This window comes from Anolis sagrei, chromosome 5 (assembly GCF_037176765.1).
Source record: "Anolis sagrei isolate rAnoSag1 chromosome 5, rAnoSag1.mat, whole genome shotgun sequence".
In the NCBI taxonomy this organism is placed as follows: domain Eukaryota; kingdom Metazoa; phylum Chordata; class Lepidosauria; order Squamata; family Dactyloidae; genus Anolis; species Anolis sagrei.
The window spans coordinates 197,222,697-197,233,039 of record NC_090025.1 but is presented as its reverse complement, the minus strand read 5'-3'; the positions used below and the strand labels follow the sequence as shown (position 1 = coordinate 197,233,039).

The window sequence follows — 10,343 nt, the reverse complement described above, 5'->3', positions numbered from 1 at the left end:
CAGCTTCCTTCTTCTTCTTCTTCTTCTTCTTCTTCTTATTATTATTATTATTATTATTATTATTATTTTGCGAGATCAGTCACTCTCATTGCAATGATGTAGTAACTGTGTGTTTATTTTATGCAATGTTTTAGGCACATTATTGAAGGGCTTTGGGAGGGATTGACCTTGATTTATGGGAGTTGTTCACCTACAACTGGAGGAACCTTGACCCTCCACTAGTGGTTCCCAACCTCTGGTCTGTGGACCACTGGTGCCATATGTAATCCGCCCCAAGTCCTTTTGTGGAGATGGAGGCGAGGTACAAAAACAACGTTATTATTATTACTAGTAGTATTATGAGTTTGCGGACCATATTTTAGTTCTTGTGGACCACTGGTGGTCCACAGACCAGAGGTTGGGAACCACTAGTGGAGGGTCAAGGTTCCTCCAGTTGTAGGTGAACAACTCCCATAAATCAAGGTCAATCCCTCCCAAAGCCCTTCAATAATCAAATATCGGTGTTGCAATCCAGAGCAGGGAACGAGGCCCTAAGATAACTCTCCACCACACTTGGCTGTGAAAAACAATCCTTTTTTATTGAAGAAAAATGGTTACAAAATAAAGGAAAAATGCAAGTCAAAAGCCACAGCAAAATCAGCAAACATGAATTTAAATGGACAAAGCAAAACCAAAAGCCTCACTGGGAAATACTGGAACCTGTTAGCAATCCACTAACCGTACTTGATATCCTAGAAATCTTCCCAAACTATGGCCAGGGAACCGGGAGAACTGCCAAGGTCTTCATCAATTCTGAAACGATGCCTGAACTGAGACAATCAGCTCGGCGTATTACAATTAAAACTCAAGAATGGGTTCCGTGAACCGCCCTTCTTTTTTGAAGCCAATGTTTTTAATTCTTGAATTCGGGAGGATCGACGCAAACTGAGTGTTTTACTTCGGTCTTCCCAAATTTGGCCCCTTCTGTTGTCATTACAGTTAACAGGTGCAGAAGGGAGGGAAAGTTCAAGGTCTCCCTCTGCAACATTCTCAGGAACACTGGTACTTTCATTTTCCAAATCTACAGAAGTTCCTTCCTCACTAATTTCAGGAACATTGGCATTTTCCAAATCTACAGAAGTTCCTTCCTCACTAATTTCAGGAGCATTGGCATCAAGAGGTACATTTCCATTTGCATCAGTAAATATACTTTCATTTGCATCAGGAGGAACAAACAGAGAATCAGGTTCACGTTCAAACTCAGGCTGAACCCCAACAATCGGTGTTTTCGACATGCATGTCAAGCTTGGTCCAGATTCATCGGCATTCAGGCCCGTAGCGAGGGGGTGGTTTTAGGGGTTCAACCCCCCCCCCCGAAATGTTTCAGATTTTTTAAAAAAACCTGGTTTACTCATGAATTTTAACTGGTTAACCCAATCCCCATGCTGCTAAGTCTATGAGATGCAAAAAATCAAGAGTCCCTCCAGAACTGCAAGCACGATCTCAAGCAAATATTAGCAATTTATTCACACTGTCATTACTTGCAGCAATAGCCGATGTAGTTGTTCTGGTACAGCTGTTCCAGGAGCTCCAACTTTATTTGCTTTGTATTAAATGTTTGCTTGCAGTCCTAGGTTTCAGGGACTCTGCAGATAGGTGGCTTCTTTGGTTGCAGTCATAGGGCAAGTCACCTGTCCATCACTGTTAAGTTTTGGTTCCGCCCCTTGCTCAGGGCAATTGGGAAGGGAAAGGAGCCATTTTTAGTTAGTCTCAGCAAGGTAAGCTTATGTATAGGATGTGTGCAAGCTTCCCCTGTACAAAAGCTTCAACCCTTAAGACCTTCCGGGGGAGAAAGGTCTTAAGAGTCTCCAAAGAATTTCCAGGAAAATAGCCCTAAAGACCAAAGAACTCCAGCTGGAGAACATCTACTGCCTTGCTGGTAGGTCCACTCGGCGTTCGAGACGCAGTTCGACCCGGTAGCGGAGCCCACGTCAGTAAGGGTTAGATTACAGTCAGCCTGGGAGAAGTTACAAAGGGGATTTTCCTTTAAAGAAGAAGTTATTGAAGACAGTTGCCTGTCCTTCGTGGGAAGATTAGGAATTCACCAGTTGCCTAAAAGCTTGGAATCATTTGCTTAACTTTACTGAAGACAAGAGAAGTTTCTGTTTGTTCATTAATAAAGGACTTTGTTGTATTTCACAAGCCATCTAAAGACTGTTTGTGGTGGAAACCTCTGAGAACTTCTCTTTAGGCCCCCTGGCGTCCCGCTGGGCAAAGGTTGCACATCCTGTTCTAAAGACAATTATTTACAGGCCTAGCACATGACAGAACAGTAGTGAAGCAACCAAGTTGGGGGGGGGGGGATGTTGAATGCTCTCATTAAGGAGGCCAGACTTGGTGGAGGTGGTTGACAAGGGCGGAGCTGCAGGCTATTGAAGGATGCTCTGCCCTCTGCTGTGCTCTTTGCTTCAGCGTGAGCTAGGAGGCAGGTTTCAACCCCCCCCCCACGAAATTTTCAACCCCCCCCCCCCCCGAAAATTTCAACCCCTCCCGAAATTTTTTTCTGGCTACGGCCCTGTCGGCATTTGCCAGCACTCTGGCTCTAAGTGAACTACAACTCCCCCAAATCAAGGTCAATTTTCCCCAAAGACCTCCAGTATTTTTTGTTGGTCGTTGGTCTAATTCCATCTTTGGTGGGGTTCAGAGTGGTCTTTGATTGCAGGTGAACTATAAATCCCAGTACCTCCCAAATGTCAAGGCCAATTACATACATATCTCCACTCTTACTGTGTTTATAGAAGATTTGCATATTCATAAAAACCGTTACTCTATTTACATGTATAAATGCATGACCCAATGCAATGCTTCCTAATATCAACACAATATTAATATTCTCCTCTCTCCTCCTCCCAAACCTTAATTCTACAGTGTAGATGCAGCCTACCGCAGCCATAGAGAGGACAAGGAGAGACCCGAAAGCATCCCTCTAGTCCTTCTGGCATAAGGCTGGGCAAAGGCATGATGTCCCTGCCGAAAGAGTGTTTTTGAGAAGGTCTCCAATAAATAAATGTCCTAAATTGGGGCATACCTGGCTCTCTTCTTGGATGGGGAGTGTTTTTGCACTTTTTGGGTGCTCTCTGCAAGGTGCTCTGGGTGGAAAGCACCCATAGAGGATGCTTTTAGAGATTGCTCCGTCCTCAGCGTAAGGAATGAACTTTCTTGGTTTCTTCCAGGGATCTGTTTTGCTACTCATGTAAGTGAGCTGGATAGCAGAAAAGTCTCTACGTATAACGAAGGCCACAGGAATTATGGGATTTTCCAGCTGAGCAACAAAGATCATTGCCATGGTCCTTCCATAGACTCACCTAATATCTGCAAGAACTGCTGCATTTGTAAGTTTATTATTTATTTATTTACAGTATTTCTATACCGCTTTTCTCACCCTGAGGGGAACCAAAGCGGTTCTGCTAGACGCATCTGTGCTGTTGACGGGAGCAAGAGCAGGGCCTCCCCAGATGATCTTAGATTACGAGGTGGAACATAGGGGTGGATGCGTTTGGACAAGTAATCTGGGCCAGAACTGTATAGAGCTTTATAGGTCAAGACCAGCACTTTGAATTGGGCTCAGAGATGGACTGGCAGCCAGTGGAGCTGGCATAGCAGGGCGCTGGTATGCTCCCTGTATGCTGCCCCAGTTAGTAATCTGGCTGCCGCCCATTGAACTAGCTGAAGTTTCCGAACTGTCTTCAAAGGCAGCCCCATGCAGAGCATGTTGCAGTAATCTGTTCAGGATGTCACCAGAGCGTGGACCACCGTGGCCAGATCAGACTTCCCAAGGTATGGGCACATCTGGTGCATGAGTTTTAACTGTGCAAAAGCTCCCCTGGCCACTTCCGAAATCTGGGGTTCCAGGCTCAGCGATGAATCCAGGATCACTCCCAAGCTGCGAACCTGCGCCTTCAGGGGGAGTGTAACCCCATCTAACACAGGCTGTAACCCTATGCCCTGTTCGGCCTTTTGACTGACCAGGAGGACCTCTGTCTTGTCTGGATTCAATTTCAATTTGTTAGCCCTCATCCAGTCTGACACAGCGGTTCAAGGTCTGGACAGCCTCCTTAGTAACGGGTAGGAAGGAGTGACAGATTTGGATGTCATCTGCATACAGATAACACCTTACTCTGAAACTCCAGAAGATCTCCCCCAGCGGCTTCATGTAGATGTTAAATAACATCGGGGACAATAACATCGGGAACCGAATAGGTGTCACCCAGTAACACCTTCTGAGACCGACCCTCCAGGAAGGACCGAAGCCACTGCAGAGCAGTACCTCCAAGTCCCATTTCTGCGAGGCGTCCCAGAAGGATACCGTGGTCAACGGTATCAAAGTCCGCTGAGAAGTCCAGCAGAACCAACAGGGACACACTCCCCTGGTCGAGGTCCCAGCGAAGATCATCTACTAAGGCAACCAAGGCTGTTTCAGTGCCATGTCCCGGCCTAAAGCCAGACGGCGCCGGATCTAGATAATCAGTGTCTACCAAGTGTCTAGATAATCAGTGTCTACCTCCTGGAGTTGCGAAACCACCACACGTTCCATGATTTTGCCCAAGTAGGGAAGATTGGAAACTGACTAATTGAGTGGGGTCCAGTGATGGTTTTTTCAACAGCGGTTTTATAACAGCCTGTTTTAGGCTGTGTGGAATCTTGCCCTCCTGTAAGGCGTCATTAACCACCACCTTAACCCACTCTGCCAAACCCCCTCTGGCTTCTTTTATCAGCCAGGATGGGCAGGGTCTAGGATGCATGTGGTAGGCCTAGCCTCTCCAAGGATCTTGTCCACATCCTCGAGCTGAACCAATTGAAAAGAATCGATTAAAACCGGGGCCTCTCCAGATAACCGAAGAGAATGCGTGGGTTCGTAGATGGAGATGCGGTCACGCAGGTAGGCTGGTCCCAAACCGTTCAGGGCTTTGTAGGTAAGCACCTGCACCTTGAATTGGGCTCAGAAAATAAATGACAGCCAGTGGAGCTCCTTAAACAGGAGGGTTGACCTCTCTCTGTAAGGGGCCCCAGTTAACATCCTGGCTGCTGATCGTTGGACCAGTTGGAGCTTCCGAGCCGTCTTCAAGGGCAGCCCCATGTAGAGCGCATTGCAGTAATCCAATCTGGAGGTGACCAAGGCATGGACCACTCCGGCCAGATCCGCCTTCGCGAGGTACGGTCGCAGTTGGCGCACGAGTCTCAGTTGTGCGAAAGCCCTCCCAGTCACCGCCGACGCCTGAGCCTCAAGCGTAAGCGTTGAATCCAAGAGGACTCCCAAACTGCGGACCTGTGGCTTCAGGGGGAGTGTAACCACGTCCAGCACAGGTTGCACACTCCCTGCACCCTGCACCCGGAAGAGCAGCAGACGCTCCTTCCCCCGTCACTTTCGCAGCTCACAATGGAGCCACAAGGCACACGCGGCTCCTTTTAAAGGGCAATGGCCACCCTGAAGAAACCACGCCCCAATACCTTGCTTCTCCTCATTGGCTGGAACCCCAGCATTCCCAGCATCCCAGCACCTGTGACCAGGCCTGCAGCGAGGGGGTGGTTTTAGGGGTTCAACCCCCCCCCCGAAATGTTTCAGATTTTTTTTAAAAACCTGGTTTACTCATGAATTTTAACTGGTTAACCCAATCCACATGCTAAGTCTATGAGATGCAAAAAATTCAGAGTCCCTCCAGAACTGCAAGCACTATCTCAAGCAAATATTGACAGTTTATTCACACTGTTATTACTTGCAGCAATAGCCGATGTAGTGAAGCAACCAAGTTGGGCGTGTGTGTGTTGAATGCTCTCATTAAGGAGGCCAGACTTGGTGGAGGTGGTTGACGGGGTGGAGCTGCAGGCTATTGAAGGCTGCTCTGCCCCCTGCTGTGCTCTTTGCTTCAGCCCTCCCCGAAATTTTCAAACCCCCTTCCCAAAATTTTCAACCCCCCCCCCCCCCGCCGAAATTGTCAACCCTCCCCGAAATTTTTTTCTGGCTACGGCCCTGCCTGTGACATCACTTCTGAAACTGGCGGGAGTCGTTTTAAAGATGGCGGACGCTGCTTTGATATGGCAAAAACACTTCCGGGTTGCTAAAACGTGTCGATATCACTTCTAAATGTATTTAATTAACGATTTAAAAACGAGATAAGAAATATTAAAAAACTCTAAAATTATAACAGCTAAACAACAGAGAGGAAAAAACCAGGCACAGATTAACACCTCCCAGGAACAGATTTTCCCAGGCTCAGGCAGACCTTCAAATGCTAATGAAGGTGATCAGCTAAACATTCACACCTAGCTCCAGCAGACAAGAGTTTTTTGTCCCACCCTGGTCTTTCCACAGATATATAAACCCATTGTCCTAATTCCAACAGACCTCATACCTCTGAGGATGCCTGCCATAGATGCAGGCGAAACGTCAGGAGAAATGCCTCTAGAACATGGCTCTATAGCCCGAAAAAAACCCACAAGAACCTAGAGATAAGAAATTAATAAACTGGATCAACCAAGCCTACTAGGCAGATATGGTTGGGGTTCACCACAACATGAGGAACTGTATTATGCGGTCACAGCATTAGGAAGGTTGAGAAACACTCTAGGAGGACGAGACTGGTGCCATTTAATGCGTACCAGGCAAGCATGGAAGATAGCTGGAGAAAGAAGTCCTTACAATGACGAAACCCAGGTCTTCACAGAAACCTGTTCTCAGAAAATGCATGCCTGGGCAACGCCGCTTACACATGCTAATATGTATATATATATATTGACAGATTTCCTAAACGAAGACCTATCAGATGATATTGAATGTCTTAAGAGACACATCTTGACCCATGGAAACCTGACAAGTTGGTGAGTCTACCAATTTGGAATTGGAATCCGGGTTTTTGTTGGGATCTTTTGTAAAGTCAACACTAAGGGATCTTCTCTCAGAATAATGGGAGCTGTAGTTTTACAAGACCCTTAGCTTTCCTTGCCAAACTACAACTTTCCCTCCCAAACTACAACTCCCAGGACTGCATGGCATTAAGCCATGGCAGTGGAAATGTGGCCAAATTGCGTTCGTTCTCCAGTGTGAGTGACCCAAAACCCCAATAACCGCCAGAGAAATGACCTTTGCCTTCTTCTTTCAGGGAAGCTTGGAGAGACAACTGTAAAGACAAAAATGTTCATCACTACATTGAGGATTGTGGGTTCGATATCTAGGAACCATGATCTAAAATTGTGGAAATGTTCCCTTTCCCTTGTTCAGTTGGATTTGACATTTGTGGATCAGATTATCTGCAGATTCAGTATATAAACGTCCTCTCTCTGGAAGTCTCTGTGTCCAGCAGTGTGATTCCATGGTCAACACCCATGACGGACTCCTAGGACCCATCCACACCGCCATATCATCCTGGGAGAGGGTCCAGCATAATCCCTAGGCAGGGGGACATCGTCAACCTGGTCATCCATTGCATTTGATATACTCCCACGCCAACCAGTCAAATCTAACAGAGCTCCCTGTTCTTCTTCCACTGCCCTCTTAGGTCTCTTCCTTCACGCCCCCTCCCTCCTTCCTATTGCTCCAATCAGATTTGGTTTGGCATTCTTGGATAATAATAATAATAATAATAATAATAATAATAATAATAACAATCTAGAATCATAGAATCCTAGAATCAAAGAGTTGGAAGAGACCTCATGGGCCATCCAGTCCAACCCCATTCTGCCAAGAAGCAGGAATATTGCATTCAAATCACCCCTGACAGATGGCCATCCAACCTCCGCTTAAAAGCTTCCAAAGAAGGAGCCTCCACCACACTCCGGGGCAGAGAGTTCCACTGCTGAACGGCTCTCTCAGTCAGGAAGTTCTTCCTCATGTTCAGATGGAATCTCCTCTCTTGTAGTTTGAAGCCATTGTTCCATTGCGTCCTAGTCTCCAGGGAAGCAGAAAGGAAGCTTGCTCCCTCCTCCCTGTGGCTTCCTCTCACATATTTATACATGGCTATCATATCTCCTCTCAACCTTCTCTTCTTCAGGCTAAACATGCCCAGTTCCCTAAGCCGCTCCTCATAGGGCTTGTTCTCCAGACTCTTGATCATTTTAGTCGCCCTCCTCTGGACATATATAAATACAAATGTAATATTTGTTTATGGGATTAACATAATTCAAAAATCACCGGACGAATTGACACCAAATTTGGACACAATATCAGGCCAACGAGTGATTATCATTCATAAAAACACTGAAAAACGCAGCAGAAGGACAAAAAATATAGGGCTGGGCGGTTTCGTTTGTTAATTTCGTAATTCGTTATTGATTCGTATTTAAATTAGCTTACGAACCGATAACGAACCATTCTGGAGCATCCAAATAACGAAACGAATTTTTTTGATCAATTTCGTAATTGATTCGTTATTGATTCGTAATCGTCTTGAAATCATTTCGTTATTATTTCCGTATGACTGGTGCAAGTTTTATAGTTGTTGTTTGTTTTATCAGTGATAAAAAAATAAATTATCACACCAACAGTCAGCAACAGAGGGAGAGGGAAGCTTCAGAAGTCCCCCTGTCCCATTTGGAGGGGTTTTTAGCGTATTGCGCAATCACGTCCGCCATTAACGAATCAATTACGAAATTTACGAAATTTCGTAAATAACCAAAAATTTTTAAAGAAAATTTCGGAATTCATTTAAAAAACAAAACGCAATGGACCCCCTAAAAACGAAACGAGTTTAGAAACAAATTTTTCCGTTGTTACCCAGGCCTAAAAAAATATATTACAATGCATGTGCAAAACCATATATATATATTCGTTATCGTTTCGAAATTGTTTCGTAATTTCCGAAATTTTGTAAATATTGAACTTTTTAAAAGAAAAATTTCGGAATTCTTTTAAATAACGAAACGCAAAAACTCCCTAAAAACGAATCGAGTTTAGAAACAAATTTTTACGTGGTTGGACAACCCTAATATATATACATACACGCAAACACACATATATACACTGGGCTTGGTTGATCAAGAAACAAAATGGTTCTAAACTCGTTTCGTATATAGGGGGCGCTGGCGTTTCGATTTTAAAATTATTTCTCAAATTTTCTGGAAAAAAAGATCGGAAATAGCAAAAATCTGAATAGTTTCGTTTCCTTCGTTAATGGAAGGTGTCCCGCCCCCTGTTAGTTTAAAATCTTGCAGTTTCCCTGGCCTCCCTGGCGACAAGCGGCGATGTGGAAGGACGAGGTGTGCGTGGCTACACCCAGCTCTTCCTGAAGGCCACGCCCCCAACGGCCTTCAGGAACACCTGTTCTTTCCCACAGCCACCTCCGTCCTCTTTGCATCTGTGGCTTTGCACGCCTGGCGATGCAAATAGGGATGAGGTGGGACGTGGGTAAGAAGAGCTGTTCCTGAAGGCCATTGGGGGCATGACCTTCAGGAGGAGCTGGGCGTAGCCATGCCCACCTCATTCCCCTGCCATCCATCGCCATTCTGCCACCCAGGAAAGGCAAACTCCATCTGAACATGAGGAAGAACTTCCTGACTGTGAGAGCCGTTCAACAGTGGAACTCTCTGCCCCGGAGTGTGGTGGAGGCTCCTTCTTTGGAAGCTTTTAAGCAGAGGCTGGATGGCCATCTGTCAGGGGTGATTTGAATGCAATATTCCTGCTTTTGGAAGAATGGGGTTGGACTGGATGATGGCCCAGGAGGTCTCTTCCAACTCTAGGATTCTAGGATTCTAGGATTCTATGAACTGCAAGATTTTAAAACTATTCATTTTTATTTATTTCTCGTGTCAGGGCAGCCAGTCAGTTATATTACATTTCTAACAGAACAAAGCAAACAAACAGAGAAAATACAACATTTGTGAGTTTGGTAGTTAATTAAATGTCCTTTGACCAGGATCTGGCCCCTTGGAGTGCCTCTGGTGTTGCCGCAAGGAGGTCCTCCATGGTGCATGTGGCAGGGCTCAGGTTGCATTGCAGCAAGTGATCAGTGGTTTGCTCCTCTCCACACTCGCATGTCGAGGATTCCACTTTGTGGCCCCATTTCTGAAGGTTGGCTCTCCATCTTGTGGTGCCAGAGCGCAGTCTGTTCAGTGCCTTCCAAGTCGCCCAGTCCTCTGTGTGCCCAGGGGGGAGTCTCTCATTTGGTATCAGCCATTGGTTGAGGTTCTGGGTTTGAGCCTGCCACTTTTGGACTCTCGCTTGCTGAGGTGTTCCAGCAAGTGTCTCTGTAGATCTTAGAAAACAATGTCTGGATTTAAGTCGTTGACATGCTGGCTGATACCCAAACAGGGGATGAGCTGGAGATGTCTCTGCCTTGGTCCTTTCACTATTGGCTGCTACTTCCCGGCGGATG

General features: G+C 45.9%; 1 long non-coding RNA gene across 1 annotated transcript; it reads left to right on the top strand.

Annotated features, from left to right (window-relative positions):
* Positions 1–3,218: 3,218 nt before the first annotated feature.
* LOC132775616 (uncharacterized) lies at positions 3,219–7,556 on the top strand. The gene is made up of 3 exons (XR_010909981.1): positions 3,219–3,371; positions 6,777–6,855; positions 7,137–7,556. It is a non-coding gene; the product is annotated as an uncharacterized lncRNA (long non-coding RNA).
* The last annotated feature ends 2,787 nt before the right edge of the window (positions 7,557–10,343 follow it).